The following is a 17117-nucleotide window of genomic DNA, read 5'->3' on the forward strand; positions in this document are numbered from 1 at the left end:
TAGGAGAGCTCTCGTGTCAGACAGTTCTGCCCGAATCCCCTAAGTCTCTTTTGAGTGACCCCCCCCCCGCCCCCACTACAGTTTTGGCAAAAATAAAGTAAGAGCGATATGACAATGATAACAAGACAACACAGATCTAAAAAACCTTTACAAATTTTTGCCTAAATATGTCCATTACAGTGTCTTAAAATTTTCAAAGATTGAAGTAATACCACTTCTCTTCTGTCAAAACATTAATTTATGCTGTTTGGGGTATTAAACAGTAAATTGGGTTTTTTTTCCCCTTGTTGTTTTCCCTCTGTCATTGCTGTGCCTGAATTTCATCCTGACAATTTTCCTCTGCTTTTTGTGTGTGTGTGTGTGTGCGCGCGCTAAAGTAACGCTTTAGAAAAATTGTAGTAAGAACACTTACCACAAGTTCCACCCTCTTCACGACTTTTTAAGTGTACAATGCCATATTGTTGACTATAGGTTCAGTGTTGTTCAGATCTCTAGAACTTACTTGCTTATCTAACATATGCCTGTTGATTAGTAACTCCTCATTTCCCTCTCCCTACTATTCCACTCTGATTCTATGAATTTGACTATTTAGAGACTTCATATAAGTGGAATCATGCAGAATTGCCTTTCTGTGATTGGTTTATTTCACTTACTATAATGTGGTTTATTTCACTTCGTAGAATGTCCTGAAGGTTCATCCATGTTGTTGACAATGGTAGAATTTCCCTTTTTTGGTGGCTGAATAGTATTCTACTCTCTCTCTCTATATGCCTCTTTATCCATTCATCTGTTGATACACATTTAGGTTGTTTCTCTATCTTGGCTACTGTGAATAGTACTGCAGTGAACAGAGGGTGCTAATATCTCTTCAAGATCTTGATTTCAATTCTGGATGAATTCCCAGAAGTGGGATTGCTGGATAATACGGTAGTTCTGGGTTTGTTTTTTTTTTTAAGGTTATTTATTTATTTGAGAGAGAGAGCATGCGAGCCCATGAGCAGGAGGGGCAGAAAGACAGGGAGAAAGGGAATCCCAAGCAGACTCTGTGGGGAGCGTGGAGCCCCATGCGGGGCTCGATTTCACGACCCTGAGATCATGACCTGAACTGAAACCAAGAGTCAAACGTCTCACTGACTGTGCCACCCAGCTAGTTCTATTTTTAACTTTCTGAGGAGCCTCCGTCATGTTTTTCATAGTGGCTGCACCATTTTGCATTCCTTCCAGCAGTATGCAGGGATGCCAATTTCCTCACATCCTTGTCAACACTTGATATTTTCTGATTTTTGACACTAGCCACCTGACAGGTGTGAAGTGATATTGCGGTTTGGATTTGCTTTTCCTTGATTAGTAACACTGAACATTTTTTCACATACCTGTTGTCTTCTTTGGGAATGTGTCTATTCAAATCCTTAGCTTATTTTTTTAGGTTATTAGTTTTTTGCTATTGAGTCGTAGGAGTTCCTAATATATTTTGCATATTAGCTCCTTATCAGATACATGGTTGGCCAACATTGCCTCCCATTCTGTAGGTTGCCTTTCACTCTGTTGTTTCTTTGCTGTGTGGAAGCTTTTCAGTTTGATGTAATCCCACGTTTTCCTCTGCCCTTTTGGTGTCCCTTTCGTTCTGGTGATACCAGTGGATCCCCGGATGTGGAAACCTTGGGGGACTCTTCATACCATTCAGTCACACAGTGGACAGGTGAGTTACTAGTGAAGATGTGAAAGGAGGGGTTAGCCCTGCATTGGGTGTGAGTGTGTGTGTGTGTATGGTTGTTAATGACCAGTGAGCATGACTGAGTTAGGACAGCAGTGAGCAGAGATAGGAGTTTGGGGTTGTGAGAGTCCATCACCACAGATATTAAGGGCCTACAGGGAATGAGGTGGAGGTAGAATCCAGTCTTTCGCTTTCATGGAGTCATGGAATAGGGATTCGAAACCTCTGGTAAGTCAGGGCCACTCAGAAAGGCAGTCTATTCCTTAGGAGAAGAAACTGGAAAGTCAGGATAGACTAACTATTACAAAATAATATTAAGAGGTAGGAATGAGGAACACAGAAACCTGTAGCTCCTTCCTCCTTTGCTTTGTTCCCCTAGCATACTTTGGGTCCTTCTCTTGTAGCATTTATCCTCAGTCGTATAGTAGCTGAGTTTCTTACTGGGTTCCACCTCTGCATTGTAGATCCCTTGAAGGTAAGACCGTTGCTGGAACCTAACACAGGGGCCATGATAGAGTAAGTATTCAATAAATATTTGGTATGAACAGATCTACATGGTGGATGGACAGAGGGAGAAACAAAACATCCATGAACACATATGTTGGAAGTAAAGACAGAGAGCTTTGTTAATTGTATTAATTTATCTGTTTATTATGTAAAAGTTGAAACATACTCAAAAGTAGAAAACATGGCAGAATGAATCCCTTTTTACTAATTACTCATCCTTAACAACAATCAACATATGGCCAATCTCGCTTCATTTATCTGCCCCCTCCCTACTGGATTGTTTTACACAAAGCCCAGATGCCATATTATTTCATCTGTGACTACATTAGTATGTGTCTTTATTTTTTATTTTTTTGACTTTTTTATTGTTATGTTAATCACCATACATTATATCATTAGTTTTTGATGTAGTGTTCCATGATTCATTGTTTGTGCATAACACCCAGTGCTGCATGCAGTACGTGCCCTCCTTAATACCCATCACCAGGCTAACCCATCCCCCCACCCCCCTCCCCTCTAGAACCCTCAGTCTGTTTTTCAGAGTCCATCGTCTCTCATGGTTCGTCTCCCCCTCTGATTTCCCCCCCTTCATTCTTCCCCTCCTACTATCTTCTTCTTCTTTTCTTTTTTTAGTATGTGTCTTTAAAACAGTAAAGAGACTTGCCTTTTTAAAGAGTCTAATCACAACTCTGTTAAACACACCAGGAAGCAACGCAGTAGTTCTTACTGCTATCAAGTATCAGATTAGTATTCAGATTTTCCATTGTCTTGTAAATTTTTTGTCCAGTTGGTATGGGAGAATCAGAATCCAAATAAGGACTGCACATGATTTAGTTGATAAATCTCTTAGGACTTTTTTTTTTCTTTTAAGCTTTTTTTTTTTTTAATAAAGATTTTATTTATTGGAGAAAGAGAGTGAGAGCGAGAGAGAGAACAAGCTGCAGGGAGGGGCAGAGGCAGAGGGAGAAGCAGGCTCCTGGCTGAGCAGGGAGCCTGACTCGGGGCTCGATCGCAGGACCCTGAGATCATGACCTGAGCGGAAGGCAGACGCTTAACTGACTGAGCCACCCAGGTGCCCCTCTTTTAAGTTTTTATTTAAATTCCAGTTAGTTAACATACAGTGTAATACTAGTTTCAGGTGTACAATATAGTGATTCGACACTTCCGTAGAACACCTGATGCGACTCACAAGTGCCCTCCTTAATCCCCATCACCTGTTTAGCCCATCCCCCCACCTACCTCCCCTCTGGTGACCATCAGTGTGTTCTCTATAGCGAAGGGTCTGGTTCTTGGTTTGCATCTCTCTCTCCTTTTTTCCCGTTGTGTGTTTGTTTTGTTTCTTCAATTCCACATATGAGTGAAATCATATGGTATTTGTCTTTCTCTGACTGGCTTATTTCACTTAGCATTATACTGTCTGGCTCCATCCATGTTGTTGCAAATGGCAAGATTTCATTCTTTTTGATGGCTGAGTATATATATATAATATATAATATTCCATTATATATAGATACCACCTCTTCTTTGTCCATTCATCAGTTGATGGCCCCATGGGCTATTTCCATATCTTGGCTATTGTAGATAATGCCGCTATAAACATCAGGGGGCATGTATCCCTTTGAATTAGTATTTTTGTCTTCTTTGGGTACCTCTACTAAATTCCTAGTAGTACAGTTGCTGGATCGTAGGGTAGTTCTATTTTTAACTTTTTAAGGAAACTGCATAATGGTTTCCAGAGTGGCTGCACCAGTTTGCATTCCCACCAGCAGTGCACGTAGATTCCTCTTTCACCACATCCTCACCGACACCTGTTGTTTCTTGTGTTGGTGATTTTAGCCATTCTGACAGGTGTGAGGTGATATTTCATTGTGGTTTTGATTTACATTTCCCTGATGATGAGTGATGTTGAGCATATTTTCATGTGTCTGTTGGCCACCTGTATGTCTTCTTTGGAAAAATGTCTGTTCATGTCTTCTCATTTTTTAATTGGATTATTTGTTTTTTGGGTGTTGAGTTTTATTAAGTTCTTTATATGTTTTGGGTACTAATGCTTTATCAGATACGTCATTTACAAATATCTTCTCCCATTCCGTAGGCTGCCTTTTAGTTTTGTTGATTTTTTCCTTCACTGTGCACAAGCTTTTATTTTGATGAAGTCCCAATAGTTTATTTTTGCTTTTATTTCCCTGCAGCAGGACACCTATCTAGAAGGAAGTTGCTACGGCTGATGTCCTATGGCCTGTGTTTTCCTCTAGGATTTTTATGGTTTCATGTCTCACGTTTAGGGTCTTTAATCCATTTTGCATCTATTTTTGTGTAGGGTGTAAGAAAGTGGTCCTGTTTCATTCTTCTGCATGTTGCTGTCTGGTTTTCCCAACACCATTTGTTGAAGAGACTTTTTTCATTTGGGTATTCTTTCCTGCTTTGTCAAAGATTAATTGACCGTATATTTGTTGGTTCAGATCTCTTAGGACTTCTTAATCTTTAGGTTCACCTTTTACTCTTCCTTGCAATTTATTTATGGAAGAAGCCAGATCCTTTGCCTGTAGAATTTCCCACAGTATGAATTTTTGCTAATTGTATCCCCATGGTGTAGTTTAATTTATTTTTCTATTTGCTGTATTTCCTGTAAACTGGTAATTAGAACCAGAGGTTTGATCAGATTTTTAATTTTTTGGCAAGAAGACTTCAGAGGTGGGGTATGTGCTTTCTAATGCATGGCATCGGGGACACATAATACCTTGTGCCCCACCTTTGTGGGGTGAAGTTTGACCAGTGAGCACAGGTGTTGTCAGCCTGAGCCCTCCATTATAAATGTTCTCATCTGCATCTTGCCTAATGGTTTTAGCAACCATTGATAATTATCGTCGAGATCAGGCATTAGCAGACTTTTTCTGTAAAGGGCTGGGTAGTGACTATTTTCAGCTTTGCAGACCATATGGTCTCTGTCATTGCAGTGGGCCCGCAGCTTTAGGCAAATGTAAATTATGGGCATGGCCGTGTTCCTATGAAACTTTATTTACCATCTTAGATTTGGCCCGCTAGCCATTATTTGCCAACTCCTGACCTACAACCAATTATTTCATTAGGGGTTGCAAAATAATATAATAATTCTGTCATTCTTTGTTAATTGAAGTGCCTCTGTAAAGAATTTCACCTCATCAATTATTGATTACTCTAAGGAACTGTTTGTAAAGGAAAGGCAGGATAAAGGCTTGAGTCTTTCCCTTTAATCTATTTTCAGAATAAGGAGTTGGTTTCTCAGCATCTTCCAGAGGTGATCATTTTGGTTTAAGTATCATCATGAAATTATGGATATTAAGCGTATTTGATATTTCAGTCTTCCTAGACTTAGGCCCTGTAGACACCCAGGAGAACCCTATTGCTGGTGTCTCTTGGTAGTCACATTGCCGTCATATGGAACTTTGGAGGTACTGTTAGCTCCGGGCCAGAATGTCTCAGTTGTAGGTTTTTTTTTAATTGCAATATAATTGACATACAATATTATATTAGTTTCAGGTGTACAACAGAGTGATTTGACATTTGTGTCCATTGCAAAAATTGTCACTATAACAAGTCTTGTTACCGTCTGTCACCTTACAAGTTAATACAGTGTTGTTGACTGTATTCCCCATGCTGTCCATTACATCCCATGACTTATTTATTCCATAACTGAAAGTTTGTACTTCTTAGTCCCCTTCACCCAATTCACCCCTATCCTCAATACCTTTCCCCTCTGGCAGCCACCTATCTCTGTTATCTATGAGTCTGGGTTTTGTTTTATTTGTTTTTATTTTTTAGATTCCAATCTAAGTGAAATCATGTAGTTTTTTGTCTGTCTTATTTTACTTAGCAAATTCCCTTAAGGTCCATCCATGTTGTTACAAATGGTAAAATATCATTCTTTTTTATGGCTGAGTAGTATTCCACTATCTCTATCTCTATCTCTATATATCTCACATCTTTATTCATTCACCCATGGATAGGCACATAGATTGTTTCCATATCTTGGCTATTGTAAATAATGCTACAGTGAACATAGCAATGCATGCATCTTTTTGAATTAGTGTTCCATTTTTTTTCAGCTAGATATCCGGCAGTGGAATTGCTGGATCATATGGTAGCTCTACTTTTAATTTTTTGAAGAACCTCCATACTGTTTTCCATAATGGCTGCACCAATTTACATTCCCACCAACAGTGCACAAGGATTCCATATTCTCCACATCCTCGCCAGCACTTGGTATTTCTTGTCTTTATGATACTAGCCATTTTGACAGGTGTGAGGTGACATCTTATTGTGGTTTTGATTTGCATTTCCCTGATGATTGGTGATATTGAGCATCTTTTCATGTGTCTGTTACCCATCTGTATGTCTTCTTTGGAAAAATTTCTATTCAGATCTTTTGCCCATTTTTAAATTGGATTCTTCGGGCTTTTTTGTTTTGCTTTTGTTATTAGGTCATATGAGTTTTTTTTATATATTTTGGATATTAACCCCTTATCAGATACGTGATTTGCAAATATCTTCTCTCATTCAGTAGGTTGCCTTTTCATTTTGTTGATGGTTTCCTTCACCATGTGGAAGTTTTTTAGTTTGATGTAGTCTCATTTATGTTTGCTTGCCTTTTTCTTGCCTTTGGGGTCAGATCTTCAGAAAAACATCATAAGACAAATGTCAAGGAGCTTGCTGCCTAGGTTTTATTCTAGGAATTTTATGGTTTCAGGTCTTATATTCCTGTCTTTAATCTATTTTGAGTTGATTTTTATATGCTATAACATAGTGGCCCAGTTTCATTTTTTTGCATGTAGTGGTCTGGTTTTCCTAATGTCATTTGTTGAAGACACTGTCCTTTACATATTGTATATTCTTGCCTTCTTTGTCATAAATTAATTGTCCATATAAGCACAGGTTTATTTATGGGCTCTCTATTCTTTCTGATGTGATTGTAAATGGGATTGTTTTCTTGATTTCATTTTCTGATAGTTCATTATTAGTGTATAGAAATGCAATACATATTGGTATATTAATTTTGTATCCTGCAACCTTACTAAATTGATTTATTCTCACAGTTTTTTTGATGGCATCTCTAGTTTTCTATCTATAGTGCCATGTCATCACTACAAATAGTGACACTTTTACTTCTTCCTTTACAATTTGTATGCCTTTTATTTCTTTTTCTTACTTAATTGTGGCTGGGACTTTGAACACCATGGTGAATAACAGGGGGGATAATGGCTTGTTTAGTTCATAATCTTAGAGGAAAAGCTTTCAGCTTTTCAGTATTGTGATACTAGCTGTGTTTTGTCATGTATGGCCTTAGGCATGTTCCTTCCATACCCACTTTGTTGAGAGTTTTTATTGTAAATCAATGTTGAACTTTGTCAAGTGTTTTTTCTGTATCTATTGAGATGATTATGTGATATTTATCTTTCATTTTGTTCATGTGGCAGATCACATTGATTTACAGGTGTTGACCTTGCTTTGCTGGAGTTAATCCCACTTGATTAGGGCGTATGATCTATTAATGTATTGTTGAGTTCAGTTTGCTAGTATTTTGTTGAGAATTTTTGCATGTATGTTCATTAGGGATGTTGACCTGTAATTGTGTGTGTGTGTGTGTGTGTGTGTGTGTTTGTGTGTGTGTGGTACCCTTGTCTGGTTTTGGTATGCTGACCTCATAAAATGAGTTTGGAAGCTTTCCCTCCTCATCAGTTTTTTGGAAGAGTTTGAGAAGGATAGGTATTAAATCTTTGAATGTTTAGTAGAGTTCATTATTGAAGCCATCTGGCCTTGGACTTTTGTTTTTGAGGTTTTTTGATTATTGATTCAATCTCCTTACTAGTAATTGGTCTATTCAGATTTCCTGTTTCTTCATGAATTAGTCTTGGAAGATTGTAAATTTCTAGGAATTTATTTATTTCTTTTAGGCTGTTCAATTTGCTGGCATATAATTGTTCACGGGTCTCTTATGTGATCCGTATTTCTGTGGTATGAATTGTAACATCTTTTTCATTTCTCATTTTATTTATTTGAATCCTATTTTTTTCTCGGTGAGTGTAGCTAAAGGTTTGTTAATTTTGTTAATCTTTTCAAAGAACCAGTTCTTAGCTGCAGTGATCTTTTCTATTTTTTTTAGTCTCTATTTAATTTATTTCTGTTTTGATCTTTATTTCTTTCTTTATTTCCTCCTTTTTACTAACTTTGAGCATTATCTTTTCTTATTTTTTAAGTTATTTTTTAGGTGTAAAGGTAAATTTTTCATTGAGATTTCTGTTGTCTCTTGAGGCAGGCTTGTATTGCTATGAACTTCCCGCTGAGAACCACTTTTGCAGTATCCCATCAATTTTGGTATGTTGTATTTCTTTTTCATTTGTCTCTAGGTATTTTTTGATTTCTCCTTTGATTTCTTCTATGACCTAGTTGTTGTTCTATAAAATGTTGGTTAATCTCCACATATTTGTAGTTTTCCCAGTTTTCTTCTTGCAGTTGATTTCTAGGTTCATACCATTGTGATGAGAAAAGATGCTTGATCTGATTTCAATCTTGAATTTACTGAGACTTATAATGTGGTCTAACATGTGATCTATCCTGGAGAATGTCCCATGTGCATTTGAAAAGAATGTGCATTCTTCTGCTTTTGGATGAATGTTCTGTATATATCTGTTAAGTCCATCTGGTCTAATATGTCATTCAAAGCCATAGTTTCCTTATTGATTTTATGTCTGGATGATCTACCCATTGATGTAAGTATGGTGTTAAAATTTCCTAATATTACTGTGTTACCTTTTAATATTTGTTTTATATATTTTGGTGCTTCTATGTTTGGGTGCATATATATTTATAAATGTTATATCTTCTTGTTGGGTTGATCCCTTTAACATTATGTAGTGCCCTTCTTTGTCCTTTGTTACAGTCTTTGTTTTAAAGTTTATTTTGTCTGATATGAGTGTAGTTATACTAGGGTTCATTTTATTTCCATTTGCGTGGGGTATTTTTTTTTTATGCCTTCACTTTCAGTCTTTGTGTGTCCTTACTTCTGAAGTGAGTCTCTCGTAGGCAGATGGATCTAGTTTTATTATTCATTTAGCTGCTCCATGTTTTTTGGTTGGAGAATTTAGTCCGTTTTTATTATTTAAAATAGTTATTTAAAATAATTATTGATAGGTATATGCTTATTGCCATTTTGTTAATTGTTTTCTGGCTGTTTGTGTAGTCCCTCTCTGTTCCTTTCTTCTCTCTTCCCTTGTAGTTTGATGACTTCCTTTACTATTACATTTCAATTTCTTCCCCATTTTTTCTTTTGTGTATTTACTATAAGTTTTTGCTTTGTGGTTTATGGTAAAGTTCACTTATTAAAACTTCCTAGGCATATAACAGTCTGCTTTGAGTTCAACTGAAATTTGAACACCGCAAACTCTACATTTTACTCCCCCCACCGTGCTTTTGATATCATTTTTCACATCTTTTTATTTTATGGAACCCTTAACTAATTATCGTAGTTTTAGTTAATTATACTACTTTTGTCTTTTAACCTGTGTAGTAACTTTATACATGATTAATATACTACCTTTACTATATATTTACCTTTTCCAGTGAGATTTTATTTCTTCAAATAAGTTTTCTGCCCCTTTTTCTTTTCTTTTCCTGGGACCCCGATATGTGACTGTTATTCCACCTGATGTTGTTGCAGAGATCCCTTAAGTTATCTTCATTTTTAAAAATTCTTTTTTCTTTTTGTTGCTCTGTGTGGGTGAATTCCATTGCTTTATCCTCCAGTGTGCACTGATCCATCTTTCTGCCTCGTCCAGCCTTCTGTTGAACCCCTTTAGTGTATTTTTCGGTTCATTTACTGTGTTCTTCAGCTCTGTGACCTCCATTTGGTACTTTTCTATGTTTTCTGTCTTTTTGTTGAAGTTCTCATTGTGTTCATGCATTCTTCTCCCAAGTTCAGCGAGCATCTTTATGGACCATCATTTTGAATTATCAGGTAGATTTTTTAATCTCTGTATCATTAAGGTCTTTTTCTGAGGTTTTGTCTTGTTCTTTAGTTCAGAACATGTTTCTCTATTTCTTGATTTTGCTTGACTCTCTGTGTTTGTTTCTTGTATTAGGTCTAACAGCTAGCTTCCTCTCCCAGTCCTGAAGGACTGGCCTTCTGTAGGGGATGATCCTTCTTGTTCAAACCTGCCCCAGCTCCTGGTTGTCTCTCAAACCTTTGTGACTGTCTAAACGGCCTGATTGGCCTCACTGATGTGGATGTGCCCAGATCTGCCCGTGATCAAGGGGACGAATCTTGTTTAACACCTAGTTGCAGGCCGACTGGGAGCCAGACCCTCAGGCAGCAGCTCCTAAGTATGCAAGTACATACAGCCCTGTGGGGCTAGAGTCGTAGCTGTAGGAAGGCCCCAGGGCTGCGCGAGGATGGTGTCTCCCGGCTTCTGTCCCCTGGGTTTGCTGAGCCTCCCTCCAGAGGTGTGGGAAGCTTGAAGCCTGTGCCTCAGGCTGAAGCTCCGGCTAAGTAAATAGGCCTTCTTTCTCAGCAAGATTGGGCTCGTGGTTCCTTCTGTCGTCTGCGGGGCACTGCCCCGGAGGGGTGGCCTGCCAGGAGCCTGCCGGCCGTCTGTCCGATCGTTGCACTGATGTGGCGCCCTGGGGCTCAGCACGGAGCTGCTGTGAGGATGGCCCAGGCCTGCAGGCTTTAGGCAGGCCACCGGGCGGTGTGCGCCGCGGGGCACGCTCGCGACAGGGAGGCAAACGCCCGCTGTGTGCCCGCGGGCTGCCGCAGCGCGGCCCTTACTGAGGCTCAGTAGCCGACAAGGCAGGGGCCTCTTCCCGCCGCTGTCCCGCCCAGGACGCTGCGGTTTTCAGTTTAGTTGGGTAAGGAAAACATTTACTGTCTGTTAAACTCAGAAATCGGATTCTTTCGCGCAGTTTTACGCATTTTGACCTCGGTTAATAGACTTGCTTTTAGCATGACGAGGTCACCTGGTGTGGAGCCAGACTGCCATGTAAAAGTTCAGAATGCAGCATTATTTCATTAGCCTACAATGTGACATTAGATTTCATGCCATATGTTTTCTCATTAGTGCCAAGTGGGGAAAAAACGGGCATATTTCGGGCGCCTGGGTGGCTCAGTCGTTAAGCGTCTGCCTTCGGCTCAGGTCATGATCTCAGGGTCCTGGGATCGAGCCCCACATCGGGCTCCCTGCTCCACGGGAAGCCTGCTTCTCCCTCTCCCACTCCCCCTGCTTGTGTTCCCTCTCTCGCTGTGGGTCTCTCTCTGTCAAATAAATAAAATCTTTAAAAAAAACCAAAAACGGGCATATTTGAAGAGCTCAAGTTTTGGTACATACCAAAAAACTCTCCTGATCTATCAGCCATATTTCACTTGGCTCAGTTGGCTCTGATAATGTTCTTCCTCGCTTCTTTTCTCCGTTACTTCAGTTCTTCAAATGCATCGCCTGTGTTTTTTCCCTCTGCCCTGGCCAAACTTTCACCCCAGACCCATCTCCTTAGATGTTTATGGTCATGTGTGGACTCCTCTAATTGTTTGTCCAATTGGCAGGCTTGCTGCTTTGACACTTCCCTTCACCCTTTCTTTCCTTGGATTTACAGATGACCTTTTTTTTTCCCTTCTCATCTTCTTGATGATTCTTTTCCTCTCTTCTCTTTTCCCAGCCCGTTAACAGTGTTCCCAGATCTTGTTTATATATCCTCAGCATTTGTCTTTCTAAGTTACTCTGACTTCCTTGGGAAGCTCATGGGTTTGCCAGTCTTATTTTCATGATTTCAGTTACTCCCCACATGCAGATGACTTTTGGAACTCTGCATCTCATCCTGAGCTCTGATGTTTCTATTTCTGTATTTGTTGTGGAATATAAGATGTTTCAACTTTGACTTTTTCTAACACATAAAAATAAAATCCAAGGGAAGGGAGCACCTCATGTTCTTGAGATACCTTTTAAATGTACTTATGTCACTCATGGAGCCCCTGGCTGCTGGTTGATCAGTGAAAAGATTTTGAAGATGGGTTTATTTTATTTTTGTGTGTGTTTTTTTTAATTTATATTTTAGGTGGTTAACATACAGTGCAAAATTGGTTTCTGGAGTAGAATTCATTGATTCATCACTTACATACGATACCCAGTGCTCATCATGACGAGTGTCCTCCTTCATCCCCATCCCCCAGCTAGCCCAGCCCCCACCCACCTCCTTCAACCCTCAGTTTGTTCTCTATTGTTAAGAGTCTCTTATGGTTTATTTCCTTCTCTCCTTACCGCCCTCCCATATGTTCTTCTGTTTTTTTTTTCCTTAAATTCCACATATGAGTGGTATCATATGGTATTTGTTTTTCTCTGACTGGCTTATTTCACTTAGCATAATATTCTCTAGCTCTATCCATGTTGTTGCAAATGGCAAGATTTCATTCTTTTTGATGGCTGAGTAATATTCATTATATATATACACACAGCATCTTATTTATTCATTCATCATTTGATGGACATTTGGGATCTCTCCATAGTTTGGCTATAGTTGAGGATGCTGCTATGAACATCGGGGTGCATGTATCCCTTTGAATTAATATTTTTGTCTTCTTTGGGTAAATACCTAGTAGTGTAATTGCTGGATTGCAGGGTAGTTCTATTTTTAACTTTTTGGGGAACCTCCATACTGTTCTCCAGAGTGGCTGCACCAGTTTGCATTCCCACCAACAATGCAAGAGGGTTCCCCTTTCTCTGCATCCTTGCCAACACCTCTTGTTTCTTGTGTGTTAATTTTAGCCATCTGACAGGTGTGAGGTGGTATCTCCTTGTGGTTCTGATTTGAATTTCCCTGATGATGGGTGATGTTGAGCATCTTTTCATGTGTCTGTTGGCCATCGGGATGTCTTTTTTGGAAAAGTATCTATTCCTGTCTTCTGCCCGTTTCTTAACTGGATTATTTATTTTTGGGGTGTTGAGTTTGATAAGTTCTTTATATGTTTTGGATACTAACTATGAGATATGTCGTTTGCATATATCTTCTCCCATTCCATAGGCTGCCTTTTAGTTTTGTTGATTGTTTCTTTCACAGTGCAGAAGACTTTTATCTTGATGAAGTCCCAATGGTTCATTTTTGCTTTTGTTTCCCTTGCCTCTGGCGACATGTCTAGTAAGAAGTTGCTATGGCCGAGGTCTTAGAACACAGGCTCTTTCTGTGTTTTTCTCTAGGATTTTGATGGTTTCCTTTGTCACAGTTTGGTCTCTCATCCATTTTGAATTTATTCTTGTGTATGGTGTAAGAAAGGTGGCCTAGTTTCATTCTTCTGCATGTTGCTGTCCGGTTTTCCCAACACTATTTGTTGAAAAGACTGTCTTTTTTCCATTGGATATTCTTCCCTACTTTGTCAAAAATTGGTTGACCATATAGTTGTGGGTCTATACCTGAGTTCTCTATTCTGTTCCATTGATCTATGTGTCTATTTTTGTGCCAGTACCATCCTGTCTTGATGACTACAGCTTTGTAATATAACTTGAAGTCTGGAATTGTGATGCCTCCAGTTTTGTTTTTCTTTTTCAAGATTGCTTTGGCTATTTGGGGTCTTTTGTGGTTCCATACAAATTTTAAGCTTGTTATTGCTCTGTGAAAAATGCGGGTGGTATTTTGATAGGGATTGCATTAAGTGTGTAGATTGCTTTGGGTAGTATAGACATTTTAACAGTGTTTGTTTTTCTAATCCATGAGCATGGAATGCTTTTCAATTTCTTTGTGTCCTCTTCAATTTCTTTCATAAGTGTTCTATAGTTTTCAGAGTACAGATCTTTTACCTCTCTAGTTAGACTTATTCCTAGGTCTCTTAATATTTTTGGTGCAGTTGCAAATGGGATTGATTTCTTGATTTGAAGATGGGTTTAAAGCTTTCTGAAAGTTATCTCTCAGGAGTTATTTATTTTAATTTAATTTAATTTTATTTGTGGCAGTCATCTGATTTATAAAAAGATGCAACAAATTTTATTTTTTTTATTTTTTATTTTTAAAGATTTTATTTATTTATTTATTTATTAGAGAGTGAGTGAGAGAGAAACAGCATGAGAGGGGAGAGGGTCAGAGGGAGAAGCAGGCTCCCCGCTGAGCCGGGAGCCCGATGTGGGACTCGATCCCAGGATCCTGGGATCATGACCTGAGCTGAAGGCAGTTGCTTAACCAACTGAGCCACCCAGGCGCCCAAGATGCAACAGATTTTAAAATGATACAAAATATCAATTTCAAAACAACATCAGAAAGTGAGTGTATTTAACCATACTCAGCTCATAACAAAGCAAATGAATAAGTGGAATAATAATTCATGCTATAGCATATTGCTGTAAGAATTGGTAACGGGAAAAGTTGGTAAAAGAAGGCAGAGGAACTCTATTAAGAATTAGAACCGAGGGGCTCCATAATCAATTGGCATCTGCTCAGTGTTGTACCTATGGTTAGAAATGTCCCTGATGGGAACTCCAGGGATCTTCTGGATCCTTCCCTTAAGATCCCAGTCAACTGTGGCCACAGTATAACACTTGTGTTGAGTTACTCTCTATACTAAGCAGTCATCTGCTTCCTTTGTGTGTGCATGGTAATCATTCAAATCTTGGATCCTTGACAATCCTTAGAGCCACATGATACTTTTGCCCCAATTTCTCAATTTCAGCCATTACATAGTCAGTTATATAAGGATACACTTGGCATACAGACAGTCCATCTTTGACTGTTGTAAGTTGAGTTTGGCTTTATTGGAAGGGTTGATAAAGTTAGTATCAACCAGGATGTGGTAAGGTGGGCCCTGCTGTGTGTTTTATTGGAAGAATAGATAGGAAGGATGTTGGGGGACTTCTCTTTCCCTGAGTGCACTGTGATCTTTCTTTTTAGGGGTCTTAATCTATCCTTCTCTAAGCCTCTCATCTCTGAGACTAAGCATTCACTTCATGGTTGCATACATCCTTGCTTTCTTTTGCTTCCTCATTTCACACTGCACTCTTGTTGTTAATAGCTATTTATTTTCCGCTTCCATTACATCCTGTCTGCGTTGGCCCAGTCTCTGCGGGCTGTCCTTTGCTTTAGACTACTCTATGACATTACTTCTGTATTTAACATATCTTGTCCCACTACACATTTCCCTCCTTTCCGTGAAGATTTTCCAGACTCATTCTGACCACCTTCAGGGATGCCAGCAGCTGAGCTGTATTTTTCTCTCAACCATAAAATAAAGAGGAATTTATTTTTTTCATAACTTAAAAGCTTCCCTAAGCCAATTATTTTCTGGGCTGATAAAAAAGAAAGCCGTGCTCTTCCAGGTTTGCCTTTTGAGAATATGAGTGTTTAATATGTCTGTCACACAACACAATTGCTTAACCTTAATATGTAATAAATATAAAACTATCTTCCCTAACGGTGTGCTTCTTTTCCTGTACAACTATCACTTTTATTTCATCAAAAAAAAAAAAATTGCAGCTTTTCACTGTATCCTAATCTTCACCATCAAGTATATGTCAATCCAGTAATGCATTATGTAGCCGTGTGGTGGGGTGATACAGTCATTAAGATTGAGTCTGAAAAGCCTATTGAGAAACGCCATTCAGGGCAAATAAATGCAATAAAATCTAACTGTAGTTCTGCTTCTCCTTGCCAATCTTGAATTAAGACATATAGTAAATGTGGTAGGATTTAGAAGTGATATTTTCCCCTTTATAAACCTTTTTGCCCCTTATTAATTGAAGCATTTCATTAACTGGATTGTTCTCATTTTGCTGAGTCAGAGCGCAGTTGGACTTTGGTAACTGTAAATATATTCCCTTTTAGGAGGTATTTTAAACATTTTTATTAATGCTGGGGAAGAGATGATAGATCCTTTAGAATTATGGGAAGTGAGCAAAACACTTTGGGGAAAGATGAAAAGGAAAAATATTTTTGTCACTTTGTTTTTATTTTAGAGTAATATTATAAAATAACATCTTTCTAGCTTTTGTTGTATCTATAATAATTTTGAGAAAGCTGTATTTAGGTATAGTAACGATGACTGTTTTGCTAAGTATATAAGGATACATTTAGAGAAATTATAGTCTTAAAGACAACATATACCTTCTCAGGTTGCTGTCTGGACATTTACAGAGCAACAGTCCTAAAGGAATTGTATCCTATAAATGGTACTAATGCATATCTTTGAGCCTACACCCGATGCTGACAGTGGACAAATAGGTATGAAAACTGCGGATTTTCAGTGATGAAGATAAAGGAATTCATTCATTTGTTCAACATATATTAAAGGCTTCCCAGATGCTATGATTTATGAATATTTTGACATACATATTTTATAGTTAAAGATTTTTGGGAAGTTCAGCTGATCAGATTCAATATTTCTTCATGGAAATGATGGGGTATTAGATTTATTGTTTATTTATTTATTTTAAAGCTTTTATTTATTTATTTGATAAAGAGAGACACAGCAAGAGAGGGAACACAAGCAGGGGGAGTGGGAGAGGGAGAAGCAGGCTTCCTGCGGAGCAGGGAGCCTGACGTGGGGCTCGATCCCAAGACCCTGAGATCATGACCAGAGCCGAAGGCAGACGCCCAACCGACTGAGCCACCCAGGCGCCCCTAGATTTATAATTTAAAAATCTAGGTTAAAAATGTATAGCATTCAAGACTATCAAGACAAAGTGCTGACTTTGTCACATCCTCTGGAGGGTGTGGTACACTATCACGGATGGATGGAGAGTGGAGGAATCTTGGAGATCATTCAATATATTTATTTATTTGGCAAGTAGTTACTCTGTGCTGGCTTCTGATAGGTGCTTGTGCTATAGTGATAAACAACGTATCAAAGGCTCTTGTATTCTTAGAAATTACATTCCAGTGGTGGAGATTGAGGGCAGAC

The 17117-nt window shown here is 38.7% G+C and overlaps 1 protein-coding gene and 1 pseudogene across 1 annotated transcript in view; one reads left to right on the top strand and one right to left on the bottom strand.

The window, feature by feature from the left end:
• Positions 1–17117, top strand: part of RNF182 (ring finger protein 182) — a 61942-nt gene that overhangs the window by 26838 nt on the left and 17987 nt on the right. The gene's annotated exons all lie outside the window — the stretch shown is intronic.
• On the bottom strand, positions 14625–15206 carry LOC118540828 (rRNA-processing protein FCF1 homolog pseudogene; annotated as a pseudogene).

This window comes from Halichoerus grypus, chromosome 9 (genome assembly GCF_964656455.1).
Source record: "Halichoerus grypus chromosome 9, mHalGry1.hap1.1, whole genome shotgun sequence".
NCBI lineage: Eukaryota > Metazoa > Chordata > Mammalia > Carnivora > Phocidae > Halichoerus > Halichoerus grypus.